Source organism: Nicotiana tabacum, chromosome 16 (genome assembly GCF_000715075.1).
Source record: "Nicotiana tabacum cultivar K326 chromosome 16, ASM71507v2, whole genome shotgun sequence".
In the NCBI taxonomy this organism is placed as follows: Eukaryota; Viridiplantae; Streptophyta; class Magnoliopsida; order Solanales; family Solanaceae; genus Nicotiana; species Nicotiana tabacum.
In genome coordinates, this window is record NC_134095.1 from 91430838 (window position 1) to 91438025 (window position 7188).

At 31.7% G+C, this 7188-nt stretch overlaps 1 long non-coding RNA gene across 1 annotated transcript; it reads right to left on the reverse strand.

The window, feature by feature from the left end:
* Positions 1-1275: 1275 nt before the first annotated feature.
* Positions 1276-6915, reverse strand: LOC107769296 (uncharacterized). Its single transcript, XR_001644361.2, has 6 exons — positions 6764-6915; positions 6627-6674; positions 4348-4650; positions 4177-4273; positions 3734-4099; positions 1276-1491 (listed from the first exon to the last, which is right to left on the reverse strand). It is a non-coding gene; the product is annotated as an uncharacterized LOC107769296 (long non-coding RNA).
* Between the last annotated feature and the right edge of the window lie 273 nt (positions 6916-7188).

The window sequence follows — 7188 nt, forward strand, 5'->3', positions numbered from 1 at the left end:
CGAGGTTAGACCCCGATGGTTCCCAATGACCAACCTCCGGGCAACGTAAATCGATGACTATCTTGGATAAGCGGAAAGTTCCCAAGGCGCGTGCTCAAGGCTGACAAAGCCTGCAAACATAGTATAAGTCTGTACCGTGACATTAAATAGTTGTACCAGCTGCGTATCTTTGTAATAAATACATGTGTACTATGTTGGGATTCCCCCTCCTTTATAAAGGGGACCCTTATCATTTTTTGCACACATGATATTCAATACAAGAACAAGAACACTCTCTACACTCTAACTTGAACACTCTCTATTGTCTTTCCTTTGATTTATTGCTTACATTTATTGTGTTTTATTGATTGTTCTTCCTTTATCATAATGCCCTTTTAAATAAATTAACCTAAATGCACTAGTAAATTAATTAATTAAATGCGGTCAATTAGTGTATAATTGATATAAGCCACCTGTTTGGAGCAATTTTAATAGCATGTTCACCGTTTGGAACAATAGCCACCGTTTCAAGAACCAAACTTTAAAAGACATTGTCCAGAACCAAAAAATAATTATTTTTGGATGTCGTGAATTTTCAGTATGGATATGAATATAATTTATATAAGTAGTATTACTTAATAATAGAATACTGTTAATTATAAATTACATTTAAACAAAAAGAAGGGAACTGGTGTGTCTTTTTCTTTTTAAGGTTATGTTTTCTCAAGATCATTGACCAACTCTTCTGGAAATTCAAATCATCTATTACAAAATAGGCTGCCTTGTATAGACATATTGTATGCTCAATCTTCTTATAGGTTTTCAAATTGATTCTGTTAGTCCACTACAAGACAAATGGCTTCTAGGGACGAGAATAATGGTCCCTAAAAGCTTATTTCTGGTCCTAAAATATCTATAGCGATCAGTTAAAATTGGTCATCACCGGTCGCTAGATCCTCCGCCGTTAAAGGTTATATTAACGGGGTTTGACATCTGGTCCCTTAATATGTTTAGCGACCAGATTAATACTGGTCCTTGAAAGGTATTAACGACTAGTTGGAATGTGGTCCTTAAATATTTTTAGGGACCAGGAATATGGTCTTTATTGCAAATCAATGTCATATAATATTTAGTGACGAGTTTTCCGGTCGTAAAACACTTTGAAAGACAAGAAGATCTGGTCCTTAATCTTATTTAGGACCAAGCATGGGTGGCCCAAAATTCTAATTTTTCATAAATTTTCAAATCAGATATATTGATTCTACAAATAGAAAATTTAATCATAAAAAGATAATATAATGAAGAAAGATATGGTTTCATATATAATAATTACTAACAAAAAATTAGTAGCATTGTACGACCATGGTGAAATATTTTTTGGACACCCTTTAGCAAAAGTACTTCTAGCTAAGATCACTAAAATTAATAGGATATTTTGTCCAACATTCCTAGCAAAGCAAAAGTCTACTGATTGTATGTCTTCAAAACTCACATCTTGATAGCCTCCAAAACCTGTAAAAATATTCAACAAAAATTCCTTTAATAAGAAATTATAAAGATAACTAGAAAATTATATTGAATAATTTTTTCAATTTTACTCTATTAATAATTTGACCTTTTACTTGAAAAGGTGTCTGAATTCACCAAGTGTAATATATATACACTTCGAAAATAAAATAGCAATGTCAACGAGGTTGCATGAATATAAACAAAAATAAATTAGAAAAACGGTGTTATATAAACATCGTAGCATTTATGAAAACCTAGAAGGATAATCCTCAACCAAGAACTACAAATTTTGTTTTAAGTTGAACATCTAAACAATAGTTTATATGTACTTAATGAAAATATAAACAATAGTGTATATGTACACAAGGCACATCTGAAACATCAAGCAGTAAAGCTATAAGGAAATATTTTATTTTTACTGAAGTTTGATAGCTTTTATGCATTTAGCTTGCTAGGTATTCATGCAGAAATGATGCACTTGCGGGTAACATATCAAAAGCTCTTATCACAACAATTGTGGAAGTTTCTTGTATCGCTAAACATGAAAAAATAGAACCATTGCAATGGGGAAGAAGCTATAGTATATCTTTATTTTCTTGAAGTATCAGCAGATGAAATCACTAATTGTAGCAATTGTCATATACTACATAGTAAATACACGAGAAAGATCTTTAGTACATAGCTCGCCATTAATAATAGACTAAGCCCTAATTCCAAACAAGTTGAGGTCGATTATATCAATCCTCTAAATAAATTGTTGTCACTCAGACATTCATGAAAAAGCTCACAACAAAAATAAAATCAATACAACACCATACAAGTAACAAGTAACACCACACATACCAGCCCAGTTTTCAGTGCAACACCATGCAAATAAGTTGATGAACTCCAGTGACTCCGCAAATATTTTTTACATGTAAATAGTCCATGAACTCTATTGACTTCACAAAGGCTTTTATTTGCATATGGTAATCGTAGGTAAGTCCTTATAATAAATATTAATCGCTAACTTAATAAAAATGATAGTTACTAATAAGTTAAATCTACATTAATAATATAAAAAAAAATTATATTCTTATATATACCGTCAGACACTTCTATATAACAACATCTCTATATAATAGTCATTCACTATAAAAACAAGTTTTTCTCATAAATGATTATTGCATTATGTTATAATATATATATCTCCTCTATAACAATACTAATTCACTATAGCAGAAAAAAATATTGGAACAAATGAGATTATTATAGAGAGGTTTGATTGTAAAAGTTATATCCAAAATAAGAAAATGAGATTATAATTAATCCTAGCTAGCAGTACTAGTATAGTTGCAGCTATAGAAAATCACCAAGCCAGCAATATGACAGGCAGAATCCGCATTAAAAGTGGCTTTGGACTTAAAGCTGCGAGAAGATTCGTCAAGGGAATGATAATTAGGCCATGTCATAACAGTGTCCCTAGCACTAGGTTCAGCATTCTGATCAAAAATATTCTTATGAAATTCTCCTACTAATCTTCCACTAGTCCCATATAATTGGGGTCAGAATTTGATCTCATCCTCTTTTTTGCCACTCCACCTATCGTTTCTTGCTTCACAATATTCTCAGTATTGATGTTTGCCTTATTTTTATCACTTCCCTTTAGTAAAACAAGCATTCTTAAATATATGTATTGGACTCATCTTCTGTGAAGTAGATTGTCTCCATCTATATTATTTGCATATGGTGGAATTGACCTATTTCATTCCACGTCAATTAGGTGGAACTCTCTGGTAACACACGCTAGGTGAGCATAGGGAAAATTGAAATTAAGAAAAATCAATTGGTGCAGGATTTAAGAAGCATCATGGATAGGGTTTGAGCTACATTTTATTGTCAATGGTATTCCTTGTTGATTCAGCTCATTGATCAACAAGTTAAATAGAATACTACTGGGAGATTTTTCAGCTTTAAAAAGCTCTCCTTTAACTGTTATAGTAGCATGAAACTTACTAACACATTAAGCAATTTATACCTCTTCAATCCAAAAAAGACCAAAAATTCAATATAGCACTTACAGTGAAAATCTAAAAGACAAGAGGGATTTTACTAGTTGCAGCAATATAACATTTCCTCTAGGACAGTTACAACAAGATAGAACACATCAGTCTACTTAAAAGAGAAGCACGATGCTAGACATCAGGTATTGCATTCAAATATTTACTAACTAAATGATATTTGAAATGAGTAAGTTGTTACTAACTTGGTATGTTTATCAATGGTCATTCTCCTGATATGGTGATGCTGAAGGCTGGACATTAGCGTGTTGAGCCACCGGAGGGTGGACATTAGACTGTTGGCTAAAGAAAAAATCTTTTAGTTCCTTCAGTTCTTTCACCTCATTTTCTATAGTGGACAACCGATCCTTCAATGACTCGTTTTGCTCTAGCGCAGAACGTAACTCGAATCTTAATTCGGCCTTCGAGGAACCGCCATCTTTTAAGTCTTTTGCTTTTACTTCACCCCCAAAACCAAATACATGACTACGAGTTTGAGGTCCAAAGCATTTTTCCATTATCTCTATATTGGGAAGAGATGGTTCGGACTGCACCAATTCTTGAATTTGAGCCTTCAAAATATATAAAGAAAAACTCCCATTAGAACCAATAACTAGAAGTTTTTACATGTTTAATTGATGAAACGCACATGTTTTATAATTGTCTCAGATCAACAAGCTCGTTGTTCTTCTTGCGAGTCTCAAAAAAATAGTTGCCAAATCTGGTGGATTGCCATTCTTTCCGCCCTTTACATTAAAGTAAAAATGTCAAATAATGCCTCCTCAATATTTGAAAACAAAAAGAGCAGATATTATAATACCTTTTGATAAATAATTTCTCTAATAGGCTTGCTGCCGATATGATGAGGCACCTTCAACTTAGCTCTGTTTGCTGCATTTTTGTTGCTTTTTGCCTGAAAACTTTCTGTACAAAAATATTCTTTTACCAACCACTCCCATTGTTTCTTGTATATCCCCTTTGGTATATTGTTAAGAGCCTCTTAGATTGATTTATCCCTCACGTACTTTGCATGCAATTGTCCTATCCATTTGTTCCACAATTCTTTCATCCATCCCAAAATATGATTGCGATGAATATCTAGGTCATCGCTCTCAAATTTATCCTACAATAAATTAAACATATCATAAGAACTTTAGCAAAGAAATGATAAAACCTTCAGGTTTGATAAAACATAGAAAATAAAATCATAAAACTACATTAGCATAAAATATTGTAAGGTTCTGGAAATGTATTTTGAGTTGTAGCAAATAGCTTATAAGCAAATTGGACACATTTGTTACTTCAATAGCTGCCTACATGTGATTTAGCTTTTCCTCTTTAATATCATCCCATGATGATACTCCCAATGGACACATATTACGATCACGAACTATTATTCCTAAGTGCCTCGAAAATAGAGTGCTATTCTTTCCAACAGTTCGATTATTACAAAATATTACTTTCAACTTATCTCCAACTTCAAGTGATGCGACTTCTTTGCACTTGTTCCTTCCTCGAACTTTTTTAGACTTTTTCAGTAGTACCTAAACCTACATTGCACGATTTAGTAATATCTAAATATATTGTATGTCTCAAGTAAACTTACAATCATAAAATTGTCAAACCATACATGTTTCAACTGTTTGCATAACTTGATCAGTGGATAGAGAAAATGGAGTCTCAATTTGCATCTGCTCTTTCCTAGGAATAAATGAGTTTTTCTAGATAACTGTAATATAGATTTCTGTAAGAAACAAAGTGTCATGAGCCACAAGAAGTTAAGATTAATTATCTGGAAAAATTGATACATTTAAGAAACTAAAAGTATATCACTAGTGAGATAAGATACAAATTAGTTGTCAAAATAGACATAACACACAATTCTTCTATTTAACACTCATCAACTAGTGTACTTATTACCCCTTAACAATTTCTTTGGTCCATTAGGAGTACATTCCTATCAGAACATTTAGCTAGAGTTAACAATTATTAACTGAATTTACAAAATTAAAACTAAAATAGGGTTGATAGAAGATAAAGTTCCTAGTTCTCACTTTGTTTGTTTATCCACAAATACTCCAGAAGTTGAAAACAATAAAAAGTAACAGTAAAGAATTCTAAAAGTAAGCAAATGCATTCTAGACTAGTTCACTAAAAGTTAGAGAAGTCTGAGAAAAACTAGCTAAATATTACATTAAACAAGTTTTTTAAACTTACTAACACATTAAGCAATTTGTACCTCTTCAATCCAATAAAGACCAAAAATTTAATATAGCACTTACAGTGAAAAGCTAAAACAAAATGTAAGCCATCAACTGCAAATTACATTAAGATGATCTTACTAGTTGTCGTAGTCTAATTATTAGATGTTCGCCCATTGAGAGAAGTCTTACAGGTTGTAATAGTGATATTTACTAGTTGAGACTAGTTGCAACAGTCTCACTATTAGTTGCAGCTAAAACACAACTTTTAAGCCAAGTAACGCACTAGTTGCAAGAGTACCAACAATGTCATTTGCACAACAATAAAACTTTTCATCTAGGATAGTTTTACAACAAGATAGAATACATCATTCCACTTAAAAGAGAAGCACAACACCAGGCATCAGGTGCTGTATTTGAATATTTACTGCTAAAGGAAAAAATTCGCTAAAATCTAATATTAAATTCCTACTAAAAAGGGACTGAAACATAGAAATACACTCACAAAAAATCTAAATAAAATGAAGTAAAGATCAGAATTTTTATGGAACATAAACAATTGTAGACAAATCCTTACTCCAACTTGAATAAAATCAAAAATTCTTCTAAGCGTAAGTTTCAAATATAAGAACAGAGAATATAGCAGAGGAAGAACAAATTTGAAGGAAAAAAAACAAACAAAGCATAGGCTTTTATAAACAATTCACAAAGGGACACCCAAGCAAATATAATCTAGAAAAGAAATTGATTGTAAAAATATTTGCTGACTAGCAATCAATTTCTACCAACAAAAAAAAATTAAAAAATAAATATTTTACAAACCTGCAAAAATGGGTTGTTGAGAAATAATAATAAAAGGTTAGCCCAGAAGGTATATAGAAAAAGAAAGTATGCTTACTTGTGGTGAGATGGGTAGCAATTTTTCAACTTGATATTTTCTCCAAACCTGCAAAATATGAGATTAGCAAACCTATCGTAAGACAAATAAAAGAAAAATATTCCTTAACATACCAAGAAAAATGTTTTTTAACATACCAAGAAAATGCCTTTGAGAGAAGTATGAAAATTTAAGGGATTTAGGGTTTTTACTTCTATGAGGAGTGAGGGAGATGAGACTTGACGGTAGATTTAGGTTTGATAAAAGTTAAGAGTTTTTTAGGTTAATTTTATTATGTTTTATTCCAATTTGGGTATGGCACCACTTTCTCCCGGTAAATTTTTATAATTAAGGATCGTACATTATAAAAAAATTTATTGCTATTTAATATTTTAATTAAAAAACTAGAGAATTAAGGACCAGTACTTTCTCGTCTTTACTAATGTACTTCTAGGGACCAGATTCATACCTCGTCGCTAAATGTTGGTCCCTAAAAAGTCTTTTTCTTGTAGTGGTCCTTTCGTTGTTTCAGTCAAGTCCAAGTTAGATAGTTTTGTATGTTAAAGAACGAAGTGAAAATAAA